This window comes from Caloenas nicobarica, chromosome 2 (assembly GCF_036013445.1).
Source record: "Caloenas nicobarica isolate bCalNic1 chromosome 2, bCalNic1.hap1, whole genome shotgun sequence".
NCBI lineage: Eukaryota > Metazoa > Chordata > Aves > Columbiformes > Columbidae > Caloenas > Caloenas nicobarica.
The window spans coordinates 17,609,682-17,633,789 of record NC_088246.1 but is presented as its reverse complement, the minus strand read 5'-3'; the positions used below and the strand labels follow the sequence as shown (position 1 = coordinate 17,633,789).

At 38.0% G+C, this 24,108-nt stretch overlaps 1 protein-coding gene across 6 annotated transcripts in view; it reads right to left on the bottom strand.

Annotated features, from left to right (window-relative positions):
- Positions 1–24,108, bottom strand: part of MPP7 (MAGUK p55 scaffold protein 7) — a 152,922-nt gene that overhangs the window by 72,559 nt on the left and 56,255 nt on the right. The gene's annotated exons all lie outside the window — the stretch shown is intronic.

The window sequence follows — 24,108 nt, the reverse complement described above, 5'->3', positions numbered from 1 at the left end:
AAAATGCAGAACGACTCGTATAAAAACAGAGCTTTTATTAATAATCAAGAGCAAGGGAGAAATAAGGTGCCTAAAAGTTCACATGAGACACAGTCTTTTTGACAGAACAATTGGCATAGGTAAAGAACAAGTGTATATAAGAATATATATGCAAACACTTATAACCCCCAAACCACTGTATCAGTATCAGTCAGTCATACTAGCACATAAAACACAAGAAACATCACACACATTTGTGAAAATATTCTGCCAACCACACAGGGGTGTCACCAACTGCGTCAACACCTTTGGATAAGAGCTTTTTTTATGGCAATGACACGATCCTGGCAGTACGCACTGAAGGGGATCTGGCGAGAACTTTGTACTGACCATCATTCTAAGGCAGATGGTAATTCTCAGAGTGCATCACCTTTTGAGAAACATCAGTGGCTTATATCCTTTTATTAGTCATAGAAACATTACGTTACTTGACTATGATTTCACTGGATGAGGTATCTCTCAGTATGGAGATAAGGTATCTGCAAAATTTGGCTAATTACGTGCATGCATGAAAACATGCAACACCATTTTTGTTTAATGCAACAGAACAGTCAGCACCGCGGGCCTAATCACCGCGCCATGTGCATTTCTGGGGTTTCACTCTGTACTAGTTTCATCTTGTCTCATCTGCTGAATACCCATTAGCAGCTGATCTCCTTGTTCTGTTTCAGCAGAAACAAATCTACCCCATAGACTCACTGCTGATGCAAACCAAAGCAGCAGAAGTTGAGTAGATGGAAAATTGCTCTAAAAAATGCATTCCTGATCTGAATTAGAATGCCAATATAAAGACACACACGAAGCATCAAGACATGTCTGGAAGACAGGCTTCAAGTACATTATTGTAGAAAGTCCATAACAACAGGCAGAACATTTCCCCTAACTGCTCTCTTCATTGTATTTTTCATCATATATCGACAACAAGTGTCTGGAATCAAAGCACTGACAAAAGTCATGCTGCTTCTCTATTTACTGGCTTAGTCACTTGCACAGATGCATAATGAAAGACTCTCTTATACGGAGAAGCTGTTAACTGTCCACCAAAGTTTCAGGTTCATGCACCATTTGGAAAAACGTCTTTAATTCCACTAGTGGCATCACAAACCAGGGAGATGCTACTACAAAGAGGACCACGTTCACAGTAAGAAGCCACAATAGATAAAGAGAATGGGGGGGGGAAAAAAAAAAGCAAAAGAGAAACTGGCGAGTCAGTAAGTGCTAATTTTGGCTTCATCTGCAATTTGTGTCCTGCATCTGTAATATCTGGAGTAAGAGACATCATTCCAAGGCACTCATGACTGCAAAGAACACATTTATGAATAATCCCAACATTTAGACAGTGAGATTTCAAGCTGAGAATTAGGGTTTTCTTTTGATCACTAATGGTGATCACTACCTGAACTCTGGGATTTAAGACAGTGAGCTCACTGTCTAAACTGACCGACAACTTTGAGTCAAGGTAAAACAAAGTACTTGGAAGTTAAAAAAGAAATTATGGGCTACAATGAAACAAATGAAAATAACGGTAAAAACATTCACAAACTATAATTGCATACCATCATCTATGCTGAAAGAGTATGCATATTTCACTTGATGTAGAATTATAATTAAAAGATTGTTTAATTCCCTCCCTTTCTCCTCCCAGAACCCTACTGTACGAGATCAAAGCAACCAGAAAAATTAGCTAGGTTTTTTCTTTATTTTCATCATTTAGCGGGTGTCTGTAAGCCTATTTACATAGCACAGAAAGCTGACTGAATGCAAAGCTACTTATTTGTTCCCAGACCTTCCTATAGAATTTATCACTACAGCTTGGGCACACTAATGAACTTAAATATACGAACAACTCTGCAGTAATATGGCATGATGAACACGAGGCATAGGAAAACTGAGCAGCAAATCAAATGCCAACTCATTTCAAATACCCAGTGCAACATCTTTAAAACTGGCTTTCTCAGAACATGTACAACCTTTAAATCACATTCTATTCAGGCCAATTGACTTGAATTGCAGTTAGAGGCACAGAATATTGCTAAGAATTTAGCATTATGTATTTTAGAAAAGAGAAACAATAAAAATGCATAAATCATAGCTAACTACACAAAGTTTGCAAAGAGAATTTCATTCCCCATAGCAACCTTAAATTGTCTCAAATATAAATTAAGTGATTGCACAGTGCAGAAAGGCTTTTGAGAGAATGTTACAAATATCAAAGCAAGGCTCTGTAGACATATTAATAGAAACAGATATTCAGATACCTCGATTCTGGCCCAATTTTCCACAGCAAAAAGTTTCATCACAATACATGAGCAATTCTCTTTAAGCCCTTGTTCCAAAAAGCAGAAGCATTAAGTTCATAAGAATTCAAAAGCAGGTTAATGGCATGGAAATCTTTCTGCCAAGACAGTTAAAAGTGGGTAGTCAGAAGTCATTCAGACAACTATGTTAGACAACCTTCACAAAAGAACTAAAAACTTGCACTATAATAAAATAATCATAAGCTTCTTTATCACTGTAGCATGAAATCACTTTAAAAGCAAACAAACAAACAAACAACAACAAAAGCACACACACAAAAAAACCAAAACCCCAAACCAAAACAAACCAACCAACCAACCAACCACCCCACCAAACCAGAAAGCCTGCGGACTGTCTGGTACAAACTGTTGTGATGGGCTGGGAGGGATTCGTTTTGCTCACAGCATCCCGTGTGGTGCTGTGTTGCAGATCTGATAACCCTGCAGTGCTTTAGCTACTCCGAGCAGTGCTTGTGCAGCCTGAGGCCACCTCTGTTCTCACAGGGAACAGGCCAGGGGTGGCCAGGGGTCTCGGAGGGGACACAGCAGCGACAGCTGACCAGAAAGATATTCCTTGTTTTTTCAAAGCAGCCATCCCTTGGGGACTGGATGGGCCTTGGTCAGCTGGATGTAACTGCTTTTACATCACTTGTTTCCACCCCCACAAACAGCTAGAACAAGGGAACAACCAAGAAAGCTTCTAAATTCTTTGATGGAAACCCAAAAATGCAGACTATTTAGCTAGAGATGTTAATAAAGTTTGAGAAAGGTGTTTCTAGCTCTGATAAAACTTGGTAACTAGCTCATTTAGCACACCTTTACCTAAGCAACTCATTCATAGGAATTACATGAGGCTCAGGAGTGAATTTGATAAGATTTCATTCCTGCCAGCTTGAAACATTTTATCCATTGAAGGTTAAACCCCCACTCATGTTAACACTGCAGGGAATGTTTCCGTGATGACAGGAAAGAAGCCCCTTATCAAGGTTCAAAGCTGCAAAACACGGATGTGATTTCTGTGCAGTTCACTTTGTGCTACACCAGAACACATGAGACAAAAGAAATCGCCAACACACTCTCTCTTTTCCAGGTCATATGTGTACTTGAAGTCCATTATTTGAAAAGAGCCAGCAAATAAATATGCATACTGAGACCAAGGTGCTCTATCAAAATCTCTGCAGTTGTGCTAAAAGAATGCAAACCAGGCTCTAAGCATAGAATCACAGAATGCTTTGGGTTGGATGGGACCTTAAGAGATCATCTAGTTCCAACCCCCCTGCCACGGGCAGGGACACCTTCCACTAGACCAGGTTGCTCAAAGCCCCATCCAACTTGGCCTTGAACACTCCCAGAGATGGGGCATCCGCAGCTTCTCTGGGCAGCCTATGCCAGGGCCTCACCGCCCTCATGGTGAAGAATTTCTTCCATATGTTCAATTTAAATCTACACTAGCATCTGTTCAGCCCTTAAAGATAAGGTTGCTAAGAGTCCAGGATTGCGTTAGGTGACTTAAGAAGTGTCCTTTACCCAACACTCAGAATGACCTATATTCAAAACAGAACTCCAGAAATTTCTAATTGCATTGCAATTTCAGAAATAAATTTTCAGAACTGTGTGCCCAATTACAGTAATTTTCTAAGTTACAAAATGTGGTAATAGAGTTATATTAGATCATATTTAAGGGCATTTTTCTTGTCAGGTTATGTTTTGTAAAAAGTATACAATAGTGTGTTATCTACAGATTTGCAAAGTTATTGGAGCAGCATTATTTTACATCAAGTGCTATCAATACAAATCAGCAACATTGCCTGGAGAGGCCACAGCTCCCACTTACACGCTAAACAAGCACTTGCTGCTGGAACTTTGATGCAGCAAGGACTTGGCTGTGGAGTGCTTATCTGTGTGACACAGTTTTCATGGCAGAAGTGCCCAGTTAACGGTGACGGCAAATATCATGCGATTATTATTAATTAGATTGTTAAAGCCAATAAAAGAAGCACAGTATGCTAGAAATGAAAGAAAGCAACCTCGTGGGAAAAGAAGGCAGCTTTTATCAACATGAAATAAACAAACGATGTATTGATTTTGATGAGGACAAAAAGAGCCTTGCTAAAAATTCTGGTTGTATAAGTTATTAGTTATTCCAGCTAAATAACTAGTTTTTATCGTGTAGCCAGAAATTGCAAGATAGAAAAAAAAATGCCTGTGCACATTGCAGGAAGTTCTACAGTAAAACTCTGTTCTCTATGGATTTTTTTTTTAAATCTGTGGTCTCATCGTTTCCTCCTCAATCATTTAGCACTGTGCCTCATTACCTCATTTGTCTGCCCTTCATCCTTGATCAGCTCTGATGAGCATGGGGCACGCGAAGCAGATGATCATGACAGAAAATGCTTCAGGAAGAACAGCTGCACCCAGTGGTTTGTGTGAGGCCGTCTCACAGATGAAGCAGTTCTGAGTCGAGTCTGACAAGGTCATGAGGGCATTGCCAGATTTGATTTTGTCTTAAAGAGATCTAATCAAAGTCTCAGGCCCATAAGGGCCCATCTCTTGATGTTTTTTTTATGTCGTTGTAAAAAAGCATCTCTTCTTCTTTTTCTGTACTGAGAAAACCAAGACAGACATTAAGCAAGCAGTTGATGAACCTGGTGATCCTGCTCTTGCATCTCTGTGCCATATACATTGTCTCTGTGTACTTAAATTGCACCTCCCCGTCACATTCCTTTTTTATTGGAAAAAGCACTTCGTTATCTGCTAAGTACCTAGCTAGTGACACTTTTGACAAACGCATCCTTCACGAACAGTGGGGTATGCCTCCAGATCTATATCTTAGACCTATCTCTTATAATATTTTTAGTTTCAGAATTTCCTGTCTTCATGCTACTGTGACCAAAGAATTTGAAAGAAAATTCATAAATGCCTCCGTTATGCTTATATACCGCACCTTCTCCTTAGCTTAAAAGCAAACAGAGCCATTAAAATTAAGTTTTAAAAAAGTAATTCATTTGGAACAGCTATAGCACCAAAGAATCGGTTTTCCTAATCCGGAGAGCACACTGTAAGCAAGCAGTTGTTCACCTCTCAATAAGATTTAAATGCAGAAAAAATACAGCTGACAGGGAGGACTGGTGAAGTTGTTTTTATTACCCATTTTGAGAACAGACAAGTACAGATAAGAATGGAGAGGTGTGAATGCAGTTAAGCGTGGGATCAGTAGCACAGAAGTTCAGCAGTAACATTTAGTCCAGATGCAGTCATTTCAAAGCAAAGGTTCTACGGTATAAGCCTAATATTACATGGTGAGTGACCAACTTCCCGCCCCACCACCACCTCCCTGAATGACAGTCCATCCATTCTCTATTTGTAAAATGGAAAAGTAGCATTTCCTTGCTTAATGCGTGGCTAAAAGGAAGACCAGGTAAGTACCTTGAAAAAAGTGTGCCACGTATTTAAATTCATTGGGTGCTGTAGAACTTGTTGGGGCAGCTGATGAAGACCAGATGCTTTCATCAGGAAGAAAGGAACAGATGTATCCTGAAGCTTTTGGTTAATGTGGAAATTTGAAAAACACAACCTCTCTGTAGGCACATATAGAAACTGAACAGAACAATCTGGGAAAACGACAGAGGCCATATACACAACGGCAACACCCCATCCAACCCTTTCTGCCCACAGCCAAGTAACACCAGATCAGTTCTGTAGATTTCTAATGGTACCAAACATTCTGGGTAAGGCTTGCTCATCAAACTGTGTTCTGCCAACAACCCTTGGTAAGCAGCTCCTCAGGGGTGTGGGCAGAGCCCAGGACAGGCAAGGCACTCCCAGGAGCCGGGTGTCCCTGCAACATGTGGAATCCAACTGTGGCTCAAGAGAGCAAAGGTTTGGGGCAGCACCTGCAAGTGAGACCCTTCTGACCGGCCCAGCCCGCTGGGAGATCCTGCAGCCGCGGGAGCAGCAGCCTGGCATGGGCTCCACCTCGCTGTGAACTGGTTTCCTGACTTCCCAGCCCATCCCCGAGAACAATTATTCACTTTGTGATGGCTTCTTCAACATGAAAACTTAGCTATGCCTCCCATCATTTTTAAGCTAAACCGCAACTCTTTCGCTCTTCCCCCATGGCTCATGTGTCGCAGCCCTCTCATCATTCTAACTGCTCTCCTCTGGAATTTCTACACTCTATTTAATTAGTGGCCTTACCTGCAATCTGCCTATGATCAATACATTTTTTCCTTAACTACTGATAATCCACAGCTTGCCTTCTGGTTTTCATACAGTTGATAATTATTATGCAAATACGATCCTAAAGCCACTAGGAAGCTAAAGATTAAAATAGAAAATACATTAAAGGTTCATTTCCTTATTCATTCCCACTGCCAGAGTACTCTAACATGCTTATTTGTGATGCTAACCCCTTTATGGCTTACCTTGTGAGATGCTGCCCTTTTCCTTCCTTCATTTTTAAAAACTTTTATCTTTAAATTATATTTGGATACCTCTGAGGTTTATTTTATTTAGCCTATATCATAAGACAAGAGAAAGGACTCAAGAATAAGAAAATGCTGGTCTGAACGAATATGAAAGCATATGGTAATAAGACTAACGTATTAGCTATTTTATTTTTGCAATGTTAAGCAAAATAGATTAAATACTGGCTACAAACCCACTTACTCCTTGCAGTTTCTTAAAATGTTTATTTTTCTGTAAGAAACACTTTTCACTTTGAATTCATTGTTCCTTATACAATAAAATAAAGCTGCTATTATATGAGATTTCACAGACTTCATTCAAATACACTTTTTTTCAGTAATAAGAAAAGGTTTTGATGAGTTTGCTTATAGGAAGAGGGTCCCTAGGCAGACAGAGGAAGTTCAGACCAAAGCCAAACAAGTTGCACTTGCTCCAAAATAAATCTCGCTGACCCTTTAGAGCCAAACAGCCTACATGGCTACTGTACACAGTATTTTCAACATTGTTTTTCTGTCCTTTTAACCCCATTTCCACAGGAAGGAGCATCAGAACAATTCCAAATTTGAATGAAGCCACTCTCTTGTGTGAGCTAAGGACATGAAGTCCTTGAACAGAAAGAACAGAACATCAAACTTTTTCTCCTTTGAAACAAGCAGTCTTCCAGCTGGAGCCCACGGATGCGGAAAGATCCCTACCCTTCATGAATGCATTTTCAAGCAAAACAAAATCTGAGCAGTAAACCCATCAAGTACCAGTCTGAATTTGCTAAAACAAAAGTATATGCAATTATTTTCTTCCAAAAGCACACACCTATATAAAAACATCTTAAATTTGGTAAAAGTTTGAGGAAAAATTTTAGGGGAGCAATACGGAATTCAGGATTCCAGGTCTCAGACCGCTCTTCCCAATTCATGGCTTCTCACTCTTCTGTCTATACACTCCCATTCAGTGGCATCCTTTGCCCACCCATCCCCAGTATTATTACTTTAATAAACACACTTTTTGAAGGAAGCATTCAGATTTAAATGAAACACAGAAATACCCCGTGCAGTACTGCGGACATCGCAAAGCGATCACACATACAAGAAAACTGTTGAAGTCACATATAAAGATTGCAATTTAAAATTCTAATAATACTCTGGATTATGACATCATCTTTTATCTGAAGATTTTTCAGGGGGGTTGCACTAGATGACCTTTGCAGGTCCCTTCCAACCCAAACTATTTTATGATTCTGTGATTTCAGAGCACATCACCAAAGGAACCAAACACATTAGTTTCCTCGTCACTAAAAGACAAGGACCAATCATGGACACAAAATGTACTTCATTTTCAAGCCAATACTATTAAAATGACGTCTAACAGAAAAAAATATTGTAAGTTTAATTTTTTTGTTATTCCGGCTACTAACAGTGAAATACTTATAAGCAATTGCAGTATTTATTTGACAATTATATCAGGAAATGTGTTTAAGTTACTTTTAAAATATACTTTTATCTAAAGAATACTTGATACAAGCAAGAAAGGAATTGCAATTCACACTGAAGCCCTTCAGTCTTGAGAAAGAGCACTCAGTAAAGTTGCACAGTTGTAGTTAAATACAGGTGGAAATAATCCCTACTGCAATGATCGAACAGCTGATATTTTTACAATGTTTCTAAATACAAAACTTGAGGAAAAAACTTATTTAATTCAAGACCCTAATGAACTTAAATTCATTAGAAAAAACAATATATACATGTCTACAGTATTTCAATCCCACATTCCAACAATAAAATTGTTTTTTCTTTCTTTCTTTAAGAAAATCTTCTATTTTTTCACACTTAAATACTCTGTTCATACTTCCTTTTTAGGTATCACCTCATTCTGTGTGTAAGTAATGCAAGACTTGCAATATGTATGCCTAACTAATTTGAATTATTATTATGTTTAACAAATAATCCAAAGAATTGATCTAAAACATCAGAAATTAAATTTTTTTAAGTCTTCATATTGGTCAGATTTTAAGAAATGTGAAAGTTTCCTTAGGTTTATGACAAATCTTTTTTAAACAGCACAAGTATAATGTTACTGTTTTATACAGCAAAAGTGTTTCTCCATTTGGGGTTTGGTACTTTAAATTTAAAGATCTTTATGAATTTGAGAGGAGGAGTGTTTTCTTAGACAAGTCAGCTTTCTGTACTACCTAAAAACATAATTATAAAATTGTCTAAAAGAAATAATTATGCCACTAAACATGAACTGGAAAAAGAAAGAACCAGACTGGATGCAGCTAGAACGTAAAGAACAAAGATCATGTCAAGATCTCACTGACTGGGTTTTGGAAGCTGTTGTTGTCTGAAGTCCTTCTAAGCATAAAATATACCAGCAACAACTGTCATCTTGTTCCTGAGAGACATATAGAAAAACTGCAATCCTGAATATTTTAAGACTTGCAATTAAATTTGATTATCTAATTCAACAATTTAAAAAAAATCCCATTATGCCATATATATGCTTTATGCTGGTATATTGATTAGCAAAGAAAGAGCCATAAAGTGAATTCCAACATAAATTTACAATACTTTCTCTGCCAACACTAATACCCATTCATGTTAAATTATTCCCAGAGTCCAAATTAAAGGACCGAAGAAGTAACTTGCTAAGAATATGGATTAAAAGAACACTTTTCCAAATAAAGAAACTATCAGGACATGTTTTAAATGAACAACTGTACAGTCCAGCTTTGTCAAATAAATACAGCTGAAGAAGCAGCTTTAAAGCAGGACAGTACTGAAAGATGAGAGTTGTCTTTGGAAATCTGCTCAGCATGGGTCGAAGAGCTGCACAGGACGAGCAGGTAGACTCCAATTAACTGCTAATAGGCTTGCTTGAAAGCTAAGTTCATGATTTCGTTTAGATGCTCGAAACAAAAAAAAGATGTGCCTAGATTTAATATTTCTCTCAACAAATAACTTGCCCATTCCTTCAGAAAACACAAAGCCTTAGATAAATATTAAAATGTTCTCATTTGAGCACAGGTGTGTTTTACTTGTAAACAATTTGCTTTGCAACCTTCATTTCTCTTGATACTACTATTTTTAAACACTCATCACAAATTTGAGACAAGCTCTTTACTTTTATGTCATTATACAGAACCTAATTTCCAGACATTTTTCCAAAAGTAAGCGACTTCCACTGTTCTGTTCACAATATAAATCCAAAGGGAAGAACTTTCTTAAACCTGCTCACTAAATTTCTAATATGAACGAAAACTAAACTTCTCATTGTTGGACTTCCTTTTTTTTTCCAGCAAACTCCATTCTCTGCATAGCTAAGATTTTACAGAAATGCTGATTAAACATTAATTAAACTGATAAAATCCCTAGGATTTGCTGCATACAGACTGAGAAACCTTGGCATACACTTCTGCTTTTTCACTTTCACTATTCAGGCAGAGCCTGCTCAATTTAAATCATTAAGAGTTTGGTTTATTCTTCCTTAATACAGTGAACGGTATCCTTACAACCTCTACTCAATGCAAGTTAGTCCAAAATCAAATTCAGTTCAGGTTCCCCAAGTTCCTAACAAGAGCAAAGAGATAATTTCTGTACAGCTCTATGATGCAGAATTTACCCATTCAAAACCCAAACTTTAAATACAGACAGGGACATCTATCCTTTGAGCTAAAATTATATATACATTTTTATATATCTCTATACAAACAGACATACATTTATCAATTAGCACCATCTAGTGGGGTCAGTACAATTTATGTGATATAAGAAATATGTAGTTCACTGTTCAGGTTTTTCTACATCCTGTGCAATATGTTGTGATATAGCACAAGTCCAGTAATTAATAAAATTCAGATGTAAAACCAAACAAACAACCCATAACATACCCCAAACTCTCTTTTTAATTAATAAAATTGTTACTGCACTATAAATAACATTTTAAGAAAAAGCCTACACTGAAAGCTGCATGTACATATATATGAAAATTTATTGATAGGAAGTAAAAAACCTTTTAGGCATTCATACACATGCCAAATGCAATTACTGCTTAATTACTATTTTCTCTTTTGACTGCTCTGTTCCCCCATCAGACACCTCAAGAAAAATCGAGCAATCTTTGAAATAAGGAACACTGAAGCATGCAAATGATGACAAAAAACCCTTCTATTTAAGGAATGCAAAGGCCTCCATCATCAGAGAAGAATTATGCTGTAAACACAACTTTTGATAAAACCAGATCGAAGTGCCACAAACACTGAATCACAACCCAAAATACTAGTAAAATAACAAATTAAATACTGAATTTGAAATTCGCAAACTAATTAATTTAAAAGAGGTCACCTCCAGTAAAAACAGATCCTAAGAACTAATGATGCTCATTCATCCCATTTCTCAAATATGAAATCTAGAAACTGATTTTTAGCCAGCTTTACATTGAAAACTGTGAGGACTAAAGTCAGGCAAATTAATAACGCTGAAGAATTTCAAAAGCAAAAGTTAACAGTAGTAGACACCCCCACCCCATACATACTCGTAAGCAGGAAACACAAGTAAAAAGCAGCAGCACATGAGGGTGCCCAAGTGCAACACTGAGACGGGCAAAACCTCCACCAGCCTTGGCCAACAGGCAAGTGACCTAAAACCATCCCTGGTCCCTTCTCCCTCCTTGCTTACAGCCCAGGTTAAAAAACAGACCTGAAAACAAATAATCCCTAAAATTAAGTACGTGCTGAAGAGTATTAGGACAAGTTGCAAGTGTGAAATTGAGCATTTGCTTAAATGCTCTTTAACGAAGCCATGGTCATGAAAGTAAAGAACGCCCTAGGATGTGCTTTGCATTCAGGTCTGCCTGTTTCTCAAAAAGGTGATTGCCAGTTAGCAGATCTTTCCAAAGAGATAACAACGAATCAAGGGGAACTTGGAAAATGAGAGACAGACGCATTTCTGGTGATATCCCAGACCCAAAGTTAATATGAAAATATGAATTTGCGAAATCTTAAAAAACAGACGGCAAAATTAAAAAGCACTGTATGGTGATTAGTAAAGAATGATCTGCTCTTCCCTACTCCACTTGGCACTAGGTAAAAGTCAGTTTTATTTTTGTTTCTGGGAATAATGGTAAAAGTAAGTGAAAATTCAGAAAACTAGAATATTTTGAGAAAATATGTAGATATGGGGGAAAAATCAAGATCAATAAAAACAGCAGTGGGAGACTTGCAGTGAGTACTCAGAAGTCACAGAACACAAGAGCAGAAGATCCTGAGGTCTGCACAGTTCACTCAGGTGCCAGACTACAATTTAAATTAAATGGAAATCAAAATAAAGAGACTCTAATAAATTTATTAATACCAACAAACAAGATAAACAGTAGTAAGAATTTTAATAAAAATAAAGATGAAGACAATGCTAGAACTAAAATGTGCCAAATAAGTACAACCAGATAATTTAATGGTGTTCATGGCTACAACTAATTCTCAACCTTCCCTGCAGAGGACAGAGAAACACCAACACTGAAGTGGAACGTGTGTTGTAGGACAAAGAGGAATATGAAAAAATAATCACAAAATATTGGGGAAAAAAAAGCAGTAATTTAAGGAGAGATTTAATGCCATTTCCCTGTACCTTTTCAGACCACTGCAATTTAGGCTATTGCACTAAATCATCCAAACTTTCAAACTCTTTTTACAGGAAGCTTCAAATCAAAGCAAACATATTCATTTCTTTTTATATTGGAGAGAGTAAAACAAATATATTTGTACAGGTGTATGAAATTATAGCCATGTCATATCTTTAAATTTTGGAAAGCTAGTAGAAAACAACAGAAATTGCCTAATGACAGAAGAGACGACAGTAACAAAGATAAGGGAGCTGCATTGGCACTTCCACTATTATAAAAAATAATACAGAGATAAGTTCAGCAATTTTATTCTTCAGGAAATAAGAATCTATCAAAATACAGATCAGCGATACGAAAGTTATCAGTAACTGGGATGCCAAGAAATTTCTGGAGAGTTTTCAACCAGGAACTGCCCCCAGCTCCAGGTCGCCTTTTTTCAAGTAGAATGCAACCAAAGCATTAACCAGCATGACCTAGCCTGATTTACATCATAATTTGAATATGCATCATTAGAAACAGGCAAAAATTTGAATAATATCAGGAAGAAGTATCATTAACCAGATAATTTTTTTATATGTTTATGCCATAGATGAGCTATAACAAAACCAAAAGGCAACACATTTTCTTTTATATCATGCAAAAATTTCAATTTGCACTTGACAGAACAAGAAATTACAAATATTGATCCAACTTAACTGAAGTACTTTCTAACTGTATCCATCTTCAGATGATCAGCCACAGTGTAGGAGAGGTCATTCTTACCTACATTATTAAAGGTTTGGAAAATCAGTGGAAAAGCTGAAATAAGTAAAAACCAGCATGATATTCCCACAGAGAAGCCATGACAGAATGGTTATGAAAGTGTTAATAGAAATAATAAAAGGAGAATAAATGCACATAACACAGCGGGAATTAAAGGTGTCTCATACATAAAAAATTCATTTAGGAGTAGAAAAATAAATATAAAATAATCCAGTTCTAATAAGTTAAAAGACCAATACACATACTCAGAAAACACAGAGACAGACTGAAGCAGGACAGAAGACGTGATCAAGCGATAGGTCTTACTCAGTGGTTACCTCATATGCAAAAAGAGGAAAATATTGTTTCCCCTTTGGGAGAAGATAATAATAAAACTTGGTCAGATTATTAGTTAGAATTAGTTAGAAATTGGTAGAAAGTGAATGTTTCAAGATGAAAGAGCACAGGCACACAACTACAAATATTTTTTTGCTTGGCATGTGCTATGGTATGATTTGTAGTTAGCCTTTAATGATATACCAAACTTTGGTATGACCAGCTTAGTATTTCAGATGTCAATTAACATGATGACAGCCTTGGGTTGCATTTTTCCTAGAATGTTTGAAACTTGGAGATTCAAAATTGCACCCTGATTTATGGTTTGATCCTGATTAAAGCTGTGTATGTCTGTAGTGTCTTTACTGGATTATTTAATCACTAATTCTCAACAAAACCCGTTCTTTTCCATGAAACCCACTCTGTAAGACACATTAAAATTCAAGATACTTTATGAATAAAATATCCATACTAAATGTAAAGCAGTACTGAAGCTATCTCATACATAATCACTAGCATTTATAGCTGGCTTTTTTTTTTAAGCCTAAATTTCAATATGATTGAGGCAAAGTCATGTTTGTGAATAATGACACCATTGCTGTTTACCTCGTGCAGGTTGCAATTTCTAGCAAAAGTCAATAAGAAAAGTCAGAAAGACATAGGGAAACAATTGTATTTACTTCCCAAAGGACAAAATAGGACTGTTTACCCACACCATTCCCACCGCTCAGTAGATACCAGGTTCTTCATGAAGGGCCACACTGTACCTGAGCCACTGGGGCAGAAAAGAGTCAGTGGCTCCAAGGCTCCAAATCTCCTCTTGGAAGCAACAACTTCAGGCCAGACGTGTATGAAACAGGGTGAACAAGAAAGACAGCAGGAAGGAAATCAGAAGAAAAACAACCTGAAATTGAAGAGGAGAGCACAAAGTGCTAGCATTGGCCTAGCATTCTCTGAAACAAACAGTTCTGAAGCAAAAATGTGTCCTTGCTGATCAGCAGATGCATCAAGAGGGGCATATTGATGCAGCCAGTACAGTGTGTGAAAGTACAGATAATGAAATAAGAAATGGAATTCAGAAATCAAAATTAATTATTTTATTCCTTTGCATCAATAATATTGGTGGTTGCATGTCTGTGCGTGTGAGATCCACGTCCAGAAACTGATGAGAGCAGGATGTGTTTATATTTCCCTAACAAATTTAATCGTGTGTACTTTGCTAGCAATCTTTAAGCTGGAGGAGCCAGCAAGTAAGAGGAGACCCATTTCTGGAAGGACTCAAGGTCTTAACCAGCGGCTGGGTAAAGGGCCTGGGGTTCAGGCTTGGCTGTTTAGTTGGACTTAAAGCCCATGCTGGTATCTGAGGAATCTGTAAACATTGTTCTGCTTAGAAATCTGGAGAGTGAGTGTGTGTGTTTTCAGTGGTAAATTTCAGCCCTCATCAGCTGGAGAGGAGAAATGGGACCAGGCTTTCTGCTTGTTTGTTGGTGCTTACATGGGTAAAAGCACCACTCTGCCTGTGGAAACCTTCCTGGCCAGCTGGGCTAGTGGCACAGGCACTCAGCATCGCTGCTGGTCGGACTTGCAAACGGTAACACAGCGGCCACATCCATCTCTCAGTGCACCAGAGCAGCTGCTGCAGCCGAGACACAGGAGTCCTCACGTCCTGGGGTCAGCTGCACTCGGCAGCTCTCAGAACACCCTCCAACTCCAGCACTGATGGAGTATGAAAGATTATATATCTCATCTGGTTCGCATGTGATGAAATAGCATAACTTTGCAAATACATGCAAACTAGGTGAGAGTAATGTTTTCCCTAGGAATTTATATGGCCACATTAACATGGCACACAAATATTTCATTTTATGCAGTTACTGTCTTACTTCCTGCAACGGACAAGGAATTAATCCCATTTTTATTTAGTAGATACGAAATAGAAGCAGCCTGCAGACATACAGGGGAGGAGACACTGAGGGAAAAATCTGTGTCTTAGTAAGAAAAATGGAGGGTAAGAAGACAGCTACAAAGTACAGGACCATAATGTATGCATGTGCAACTCTAAATGGCCCACTGAGGCACCACTGCTTTTTGAAAACAAATCCAAGACAGCTCTAACTTTAGACAATTCAATGTTTTAAAAACTGTTGCTACAGAAATAGGAAACCTATACACCATAGGTAGCTTAAAGTGGTTCAGCTGGAGCAAGAAAGCATGAAACCTTCTCTCTGTAGCATGGAAATGGACTGTGTCACCATTCTGAAGATGCTGCGTCAAAGTCAATCTGTACATCTAGGTTTTGCTATTCCATTGAAGGTGTAGTCAAGTTACACCAATTGCCCATTGTAAATTACTCATCCTTGACTTGCAGAGACAACAAAGTCTTATGCTGTGCATGTTTTTAAATCGTATTTCTTCAGCACCTCATTGGTTACTATGCCGTGCCTTGCACCACACAGATAGCACCGGTGTGTTAAGTATTCATGTTCTGCATCTCCCAACTTAATGTAACTTATATTTGAAGTGAACTTCCACGGACATCACCACACCTGCAAAGAGAGCACTGGATTCCACAAGGATACACAGAAACAGCTATTAGAGAAAAGCCTTCGCTTAAGAGAGCACTGCTGTACAAACTATGCTATCTGTAAGCCTAAGGGAATAGTGCACACATAGCGTACCACGTTGTGCTCTTCTTCCAATGCTTTAAAAGAGTTATAATAGAGATGACTGAAAAAAAGTTTTTAAAAAAGGCACTTAAGGCAGCACAAAACAAAGAAAAGTAATGGGGCACAGAAAAATAAAATACAAGTAAAAACTGTGTGTCTATACCTGCATTTTATACAAAGCAGGAAAGATAGTGAGGGTGTGTGCAGCATTACACATATTACTGAACACTACAAATTAACTTAATGAGGATTAGCTGGAGAATGGATACAACCAAGATTTCCAAAAAGAAAGGAAGTTAATGTAAGCAGTAATAAAACCTGCTGGTAGGAAACAGAGTCAGGCATTTTTGCTAAATCTTATTTTTAAGATTTTTATTAAATCTTATTGTATCAGTTTCCGTGCTTCAGAAAGATTTTATAGCTATCACATCACACCCTTCTTAACTCTTACAATGTTTTTGCACTGCAGAGGCTTGTTTGGGTAGTTATGACTTTCTGTTCTTAAAAGGAAAACAGTCCAAGACAGTAACAAAAAAAATTGTTTTAAACACTCTCTCACATGTTCTGCCACAGAACTTCTGGTCCAAGGGAAAAGAACACTGTAGAAAAACAGTTTAAAATTACATTATCCTTGGATGTCTTGGGTTTATCAGACTACTATTACTGAGCAGCTTATGAGACCTTTGATTGGCCTCAGTTTCATAGACAAAAAATGTGTCACTTTGGCTGAATAAATACTGTACAAGCTCCATAAGATAAGAAAAATCTGTGTATGAGCATAGATTTGGGTTCCAAAACTTCTCTTCAAACTGCTGCACTCGTTTTGTCACCAGGCTGGTACATTGCCCTCTTGGTAACAATGAAATTACAAATTATTTGTTGTAGAAGGATTGATTTACTTCTTTTATGTCCAGTACATTTTGGCTGGATTTCTGCTACTCTTTGGAGGTTTCCCAGCAGAAACTTTAAATCAATTACCACTGATCCAAAAAAATGCCTCTGTCTGGATTTTAACCCAAACCCAAAGTTTTTTCACATTCCAAAGCACTGATTTATTCACAAGTTTCAAGTAATAGTCATAGACCAACACTTCACACCTCTGATTTAATAAGCTTATCTGCCTTATTTTCACTTCAAAAGTCTGTTGGTACACCATACATGTAGAGATTTCTGATATCAACCCAACTTCTATAGCTTTTATGAGACTAAACTGCCAACAAATCAATTTAATTGATGCTTTGGAAATGGATATTTTCTTATTATTATTTTAACAAAGGAGGAGTTGATGATAGGAACTGCATCAAGTGCCTATTACTAAACGCACTAGCAACTCTGATGTAGAAACTGCAAGATGCTACAGATACTGAATGTCCAAACTTCTGACAAAGAAATTAACACTACATATCCAGTTAAACTTCCATCAAAAAGTATGAAATAAAAACATATGGAAAAAATACAAGAAAGTATTTGCCACAGGAGAACCCATTCAACAGAATTCAGGACAAAACAATGATTTATGTCCACTAGCTGTCTGTTTCCTAGTTAACTATCTACTAGCTACAACTGTAACAAATGTTTTTAGTTGAACCATCACATAGGATCCATATTTCACAACTGCACTAACCCATCCATTTGGCACTAACTTAAGGTGCATTTTCTTACAACCAAGGTTACACCGTCCAAAGCTGTGCCTGACCACTTTTTCAATGAATTGGAGGTGCATTTTTTCACTTTATTAAAGGCACAAATAAGCACAGACATGGATGTGTGAACACACACAGCAAAACAACTTTGCCATTACTCAGGAAAGAAACCATAAACCTGTTACATGTTATAATATGTGGAAAGTTAGGGGGCTTAGCTATGATTTCAAACAGGAATCCATATTTATTTTGCTTATTTTTGCCCAGTTATTGCCTGATGTACTGCATTTATATACAATAAAAGCAAAACAAGTCAAAGGGTTCAACACACACACCCCAACCAGAATCCTCCCACCTCAACATGAGAAGCAACCATTTGCCCAGTGCCTGGCTGCTAGCTACCTTTTCCCTAATGTTTCCATGGAAACAATATCAGCCTGAATAAAGTAAAGATCCTGTACTATTTTCTATAAAACTTCAATTACCTTATTTTGATTAATCTGATCACTGTTCCCATGGAAATTAAGTTTAAAGGCAGCTGACTGCCTCCAGCTAAGAGCGATCTCTTCCAGTTTTCAGTTGCTGGCTATTGAGCAAGTCCCAAAAAAATAACTTTGGCTTCAAAAGTCACACTCTCAATTTATGTGGCATTTCATAAGGAATAACACTTTGCATTACACTTTTTTTGAATGCAATAATTTTAATGGAAGCAAAGCGACTCATTGCTTCAGTGGTAATTACTCCAAATACAAATGCAAAGTATTGTCAGTCATCAAGAGGCTTTCTTACAGAGTATTATTTTTCCAATCATTTTCATTGTTACATAAGCAGAAAACATGTGGCAAATTTATATTTCAGTATATGAATTAGACAATTACCTACAAATGCTTTGGATGAGAAGAGTACAGAAATTCTTGCACCCCTCCATGTATATTCTGTACATACAACCCAAGCAGGAAGCTTCAAAAATTAACTGGAGATCAAGCTTCTTCTCCATACAATGAGAAAAAGAAAAGCCTTAAATTTCTTCCATGCAGCTTTTGTATTTCTTTGCAGATTTGGCATCCAAATACTGCCCATATATACCTTACTGCTACATAGTTCCGTAGGGCTGAAAACTTTGTGCAGCGTGTGTTTTGCCAACAGGACTTGAGGCAAGGCTGGCCCGCACCTCTTTCTACAAAAGACATTCACTGAACAAGGACAACCTTACAAAAATTAAGATTTCCTTGATCTGTGAAGAGCTAGATTTAAAGGAAGACAAATAACAGCCACTTATTATCAGTATATCAATATTAATGAATTCAACTATAGTAAATTCCTTCTCCCCTTGCCAGAAGTAGTAAAAGTTTTTGGACCAGCACAAGGGACCACATCTGTGCGATGTTTGGACAGTCTGCATTACAAGAGCGATCACTTTACTCTTGCCGTCGCTGGGCTTTGCATGCTTTCTCTGACCAAAAGATGTAAACTATAACATAAGAAGCAACTTTGCTTGATTCTCCTCTAGAGCATGAAGAACAATTCTTTTTCATTGGCCGTGGATTGTTACTGGCTGCCAACCACCACACTCACACCTCCTCCTCCAGATGGCCAGGTGGTTAATGCTTACTCACATTGCCTTTCCCTTCGTTTTTCCTATCTCCAAAGCAAACAGCACTTCAGACCTCCACATGGATTTACCGAACTGCAGCCTATTCCCTTCACCGGGGAGGCACAGCTTTTTAAAAATAAATACGGTTGAGAACTCAGCAGTAAACAACCTTAAGAACTCCAAGTACCAAAGCAACGTTTTAGTGAATGAACTATCAGTTTCAAAAATTCCACCCACTCCAAGGTGGTCCATACATCTCTCCAACTCTCTAGTGGTCTCCCTCCAAACCACAACCCACCCACTCTGTTAGATCTGAGATTAGGTGCCACCTGTGGTCTACCAAAGCCCAGTCCCACTTTCTAGGCTTGCCGCTCTTGGGTAATGCAGCTGCTCTGAGGTGGCTAGTTTTGTCTGCCCTGAAATCAGAAACTGCTCTTACCATTCTCTCAACAGGTGCAAACCTAGTAGCCACCAAAATCCCCTCACAAACACACCCTGCTCTCTCCATCTTCTATATAACATAACAGTTAACAGAGAAAAAGAGTTCTTCTGATCCGCAGAAAACACAGTTCCAACATTAAATTATGAACACTGTATGAATATTAGTTCTAGAGAAAGTACATGGGAGAACAAAGTAATGAGAAAGTAAATAAGTTGTGTATGTTCAGTTGATGTTTCAGTGTCAGCTTCAAACCTGAAATACAGAAGCAGTCAACATTATCAGGTTGCTATGGAGCCAACTCCATCTCAGTAAAATCTCCAACCTTCATTCTATACCATTTGTGTCACACTCAGGTCTTACACTATCTAATACATCCTCCTCAGCCACCATCACCCTCCCAGTCCTTTGCCACATACACAGGTACCACTCCCTCCGCCTATGGCTCATCCCCACCAAAAGTTCAGAACAATGAGTTGTCACCCACGACTCATCAGAACAACTCTCATGATCTGACATCCTTTTCCTCCAGGTTCTTTCAGGAAGAAGATCCCAATGTGTGGATGCTTGAGCTGGTGCCCTGGCAGGAGCACTCACCATTCGCGTGCACAACACGGCAGGTGACCACACACGCTCTGTGCAGCCACATCTGGTTGGTGGCTGCAGAATGTCTGACACATCACAGGGCAGGGGAAGCTGCACCATACGACCCCTCCACAAGCGCCAAAAGAATCTGCACAGCTCTACCCAGGTGAAAGGTGGACAGTTATGAGTTACTTTATTCCCTAACAGAAAACCAGCCATGCATCCTGCAGACTAACAGCTTTTTTCATGGAGTTTGTGTGTAAAGCTCTGGGTAAAAACTATAAGTGTATAAGCTTGCCCATGAACTAGGCTTGTACCAGTCCGGACTGAAGATTTAGCGTATCATCTGCAGATCGTTGATTTTATTACTGTAAACGTGTCAAATCAAGCTCTTTTGCTTTGCCCTAGTCAGCTCACGTTTTGTAAATGTTATCTTTATTTTTCTGATTCCCAACAAAGTAACCACAGTAGGCTGAAAGCATCTGCACTTACATATTGAAAAATATGAGTCTTCACACTTAAAATTTCCAATACTTCTATACCGCAATGATTGTAAAATTTGGGCTACGCAATCATATGATTCAATTTACATGCCAAAGAAATTACACCAGGATACACTTGACTATCTTATTTCAGACAATTTGTTAGCCATTGACATGGACAAACATTAGCTCATACAAAATAATTTCTCAGAACTTCAAGTCAAGTCATATCCAGGTGAAACTAATAGAAAATTAGCACAAACTAAGGTTTTGCAGGGCCAGCTACCAAAATGCTATGCAGTTATAATAAAATCAGACTAGATTCACAAAATACTCCTTATTTTGCAGTAGTTATTTTCTTTTCCAGTGCCGCATATGCTGCTTTTTGGATGTACCAACTCTTCCCTATCAAGCAGAACAGCAATACCACTTGCTGTGGCTTCTTCTTCATAATGCAAAGTACAGTACTGGCTAAAGAACTGTGCAAGCTCTGAGCTGGCCAAAACCAACTAGTAAACACCAACTGGTTAAGAAATACTTTAGTAGCAGCACAACAAATAAGCTTACTCAATTCTTGAGCATTACACCCACAACCAGAAATGTTCAAGGAGACAGTGGAAGTAGAAGCTTCATCCTGGAGCTAAACAGACAAACAGTAAAACACGTGTCCGGCGCACTAACAGCAAGCAAACGCACACGGAAATTCTTGTGGCTCCTCTAAAAATAAGCTAAAAGAGTAGTTTGAACAGATCTTTATTTATCCCTTCTGTTCCACTAAAAAAAAAAATCCAAGCAGAGCACGTGTGTACTATTTCAGGTTTTCAGCTACGTTTGTGTTTGTAATTACCCTGAAGGATCATCCCTTCGCATTTCTTTTCTATAAATTTCTACAGAATTACTGGGATCTCTGCTATATAAGTAGTCTGAAGATTTTTGGTAGAACTTAAGAGATTCGTGTAATAAGACAAGGAAGTAACAAATTGAGGGAAGCAGAGACAAATTTTAAACATTCACTATCTGGAGCCAGTTCTCTCTTCCAAACTGTCAACAATGGTTGTGGGTTCCCTCTTCTTTGCACTTCGCAAACTAAGATCTAATGAACAGATTCCTTTATTGAGAAAAGGGACAGCAAGAACAGTTGCATCAGTTTTTGCTGGCTTTACTTACTACAATAGGAATGTTCTGTAGGGAACAGTCCAGTATTTGCAGGGGAATGGGCTGGATGATCTAATACAACTTTTCCATTTCTGACTTCTTAGAACAGTTTTGGCTGATCCAAGTTCACAAAGAGATTTCTGTCCAACAACACTGAATGAGGAGAACTCCAAGACAAGGTTTGGGGCATTTTTTTTCTTTTTTCTTTCTTTTCAATATTAGGAGAGCCAGAACAGCAAACTGTATGCCATAGTACACAACAATACAGAAAAGACTATGATAATTAAATGCCCATAAACTTAAAATATCTGTAGAAAAACTAGAAAGTTCATTTTATACTTAAACCTTTCAATCAATATGGAGCATTTTATCCATTTTATAACTTAGGAAAAATCCCTCTTCTAATATTTGAAATTATTAAGCAGCAAGGTAACAAGATCAGTGAAGAAATTTTTTAAGCCGTGTGTCTATCTTAAATAGAAGAAAAATAGTGCCTAATTAGTAGTATACTCATGCTCATTTTCTTCCAAAATCAACACATACCAGGATCGCAACATCCTTGGCTTTAAACTAGTACTTTTTTTTTTATTATTACAAAATATCTGTCATCATTCTCTGCATGAGGAATTAAAAACATTTGTCTTTTGCAAGTACAGTTGACTTTAAGAAGTTATTGCTAGGAAAAACAGTCTTTCAAAAAAGACACCAGAACTCAGAAAGAAAGATTTGGCACTTCTCAAGTCTTGTAACAGGGAAAAACTATGGCAGATGGGGTTCTTCCTTCTGCTCTTACAGCTCCCTTCCAAAAAGGCTATGGACTGCTTTCTCTGAAACTCAATAGGATACTGAATAATCCTTCTAAAAATGTGTTAAAGGTCAAACAAATACCATGAGTTTCAGATACTGCTAATCCCATCTTGGGGCAGGGATATGAACTAGATAACCTTTTGAAAGGTCTTCATGCCCTACTTTCTATACCTGAACTTCACAGAAATCAGAAAGTGAGGTTCGGTAGCCTGTGATATGCACTGGGTCAGACCAGGTGCTCTTAATATTCTCAGTTCTTATAAATAAAAAAATTTATCTTTTGAATGAAATTAGTATTGCATATTAAAGAAGTGCAAATGGTAAACACTAAAGACAAAGTTTCAAGAATTAAGTCTATTTTAAGATAGTGTGAGACTTAATAGGACATTAAAAGAACCAATTTACAGGGTCAGAGTTACATGCACATTTAATACTTCCGCCTAAAGCATACAAGATAAATAATAAAGTTGGCTGGAACACTTCAGTGCCTTCTTGTTGCAACTGAAATAAAATGACCATTCACTGATCCCCAAAACTTTGTCTGCCTCAAGAAAGCTTCCACATTAACTGTTTTTTGTTAAAACCAGAAGAACCAGTCCACCCTGCAATAACAAGCAACTTGGTACCCATGGCACCTGACCAGGAGAGCCAGCAGGAGAGACAACTTCTCCAAACGGAGAGTTTACTCATGGTGAACAAAGCAGTTACTCTCGTGCTCTTTGCCTTCTTTTGGAGGAAGGGGCAACAGGGAGCAAGTGAAGGAGTTTGAAAAGGTTTAGGATTTGCCTCAATACAAAATTAGAGCAAGCGTTGAAATGTCAATGTTTTACAGGTCCATACTCATTTTCTAGCCAGCTTTCTTTAATTCCCAATCCAGAAAGAAAACTAATTTAGCAACTGACCTAACACTTTGTTTAGATGCACAGCGCTGTCAGCCCGTGTTAGAGAGACGACTGGTGATCTCCTTGCAGCGACCTTCTGAGCCACCTGAGTGAGGAGTCTGGGACTCACCGCACCTCAGAAACTGCCATGAAATTCTTCAGGCAAACAAGTACTGCCAAGCACTGTTCCCCCTTTGTTCCTTTTGTGCTTCAACTGCCAGAGAGTACTTGTGTTTACTTTTATATGTAAATTCTCAGCTACTTTGAAAATCATTTTGGCCAAGTATCAACATTATTACATCTTTTCCCAGAATAAGATAGCTGAACGAAATGGAAAAAGGTGACTCTTTCAAACCTACATCA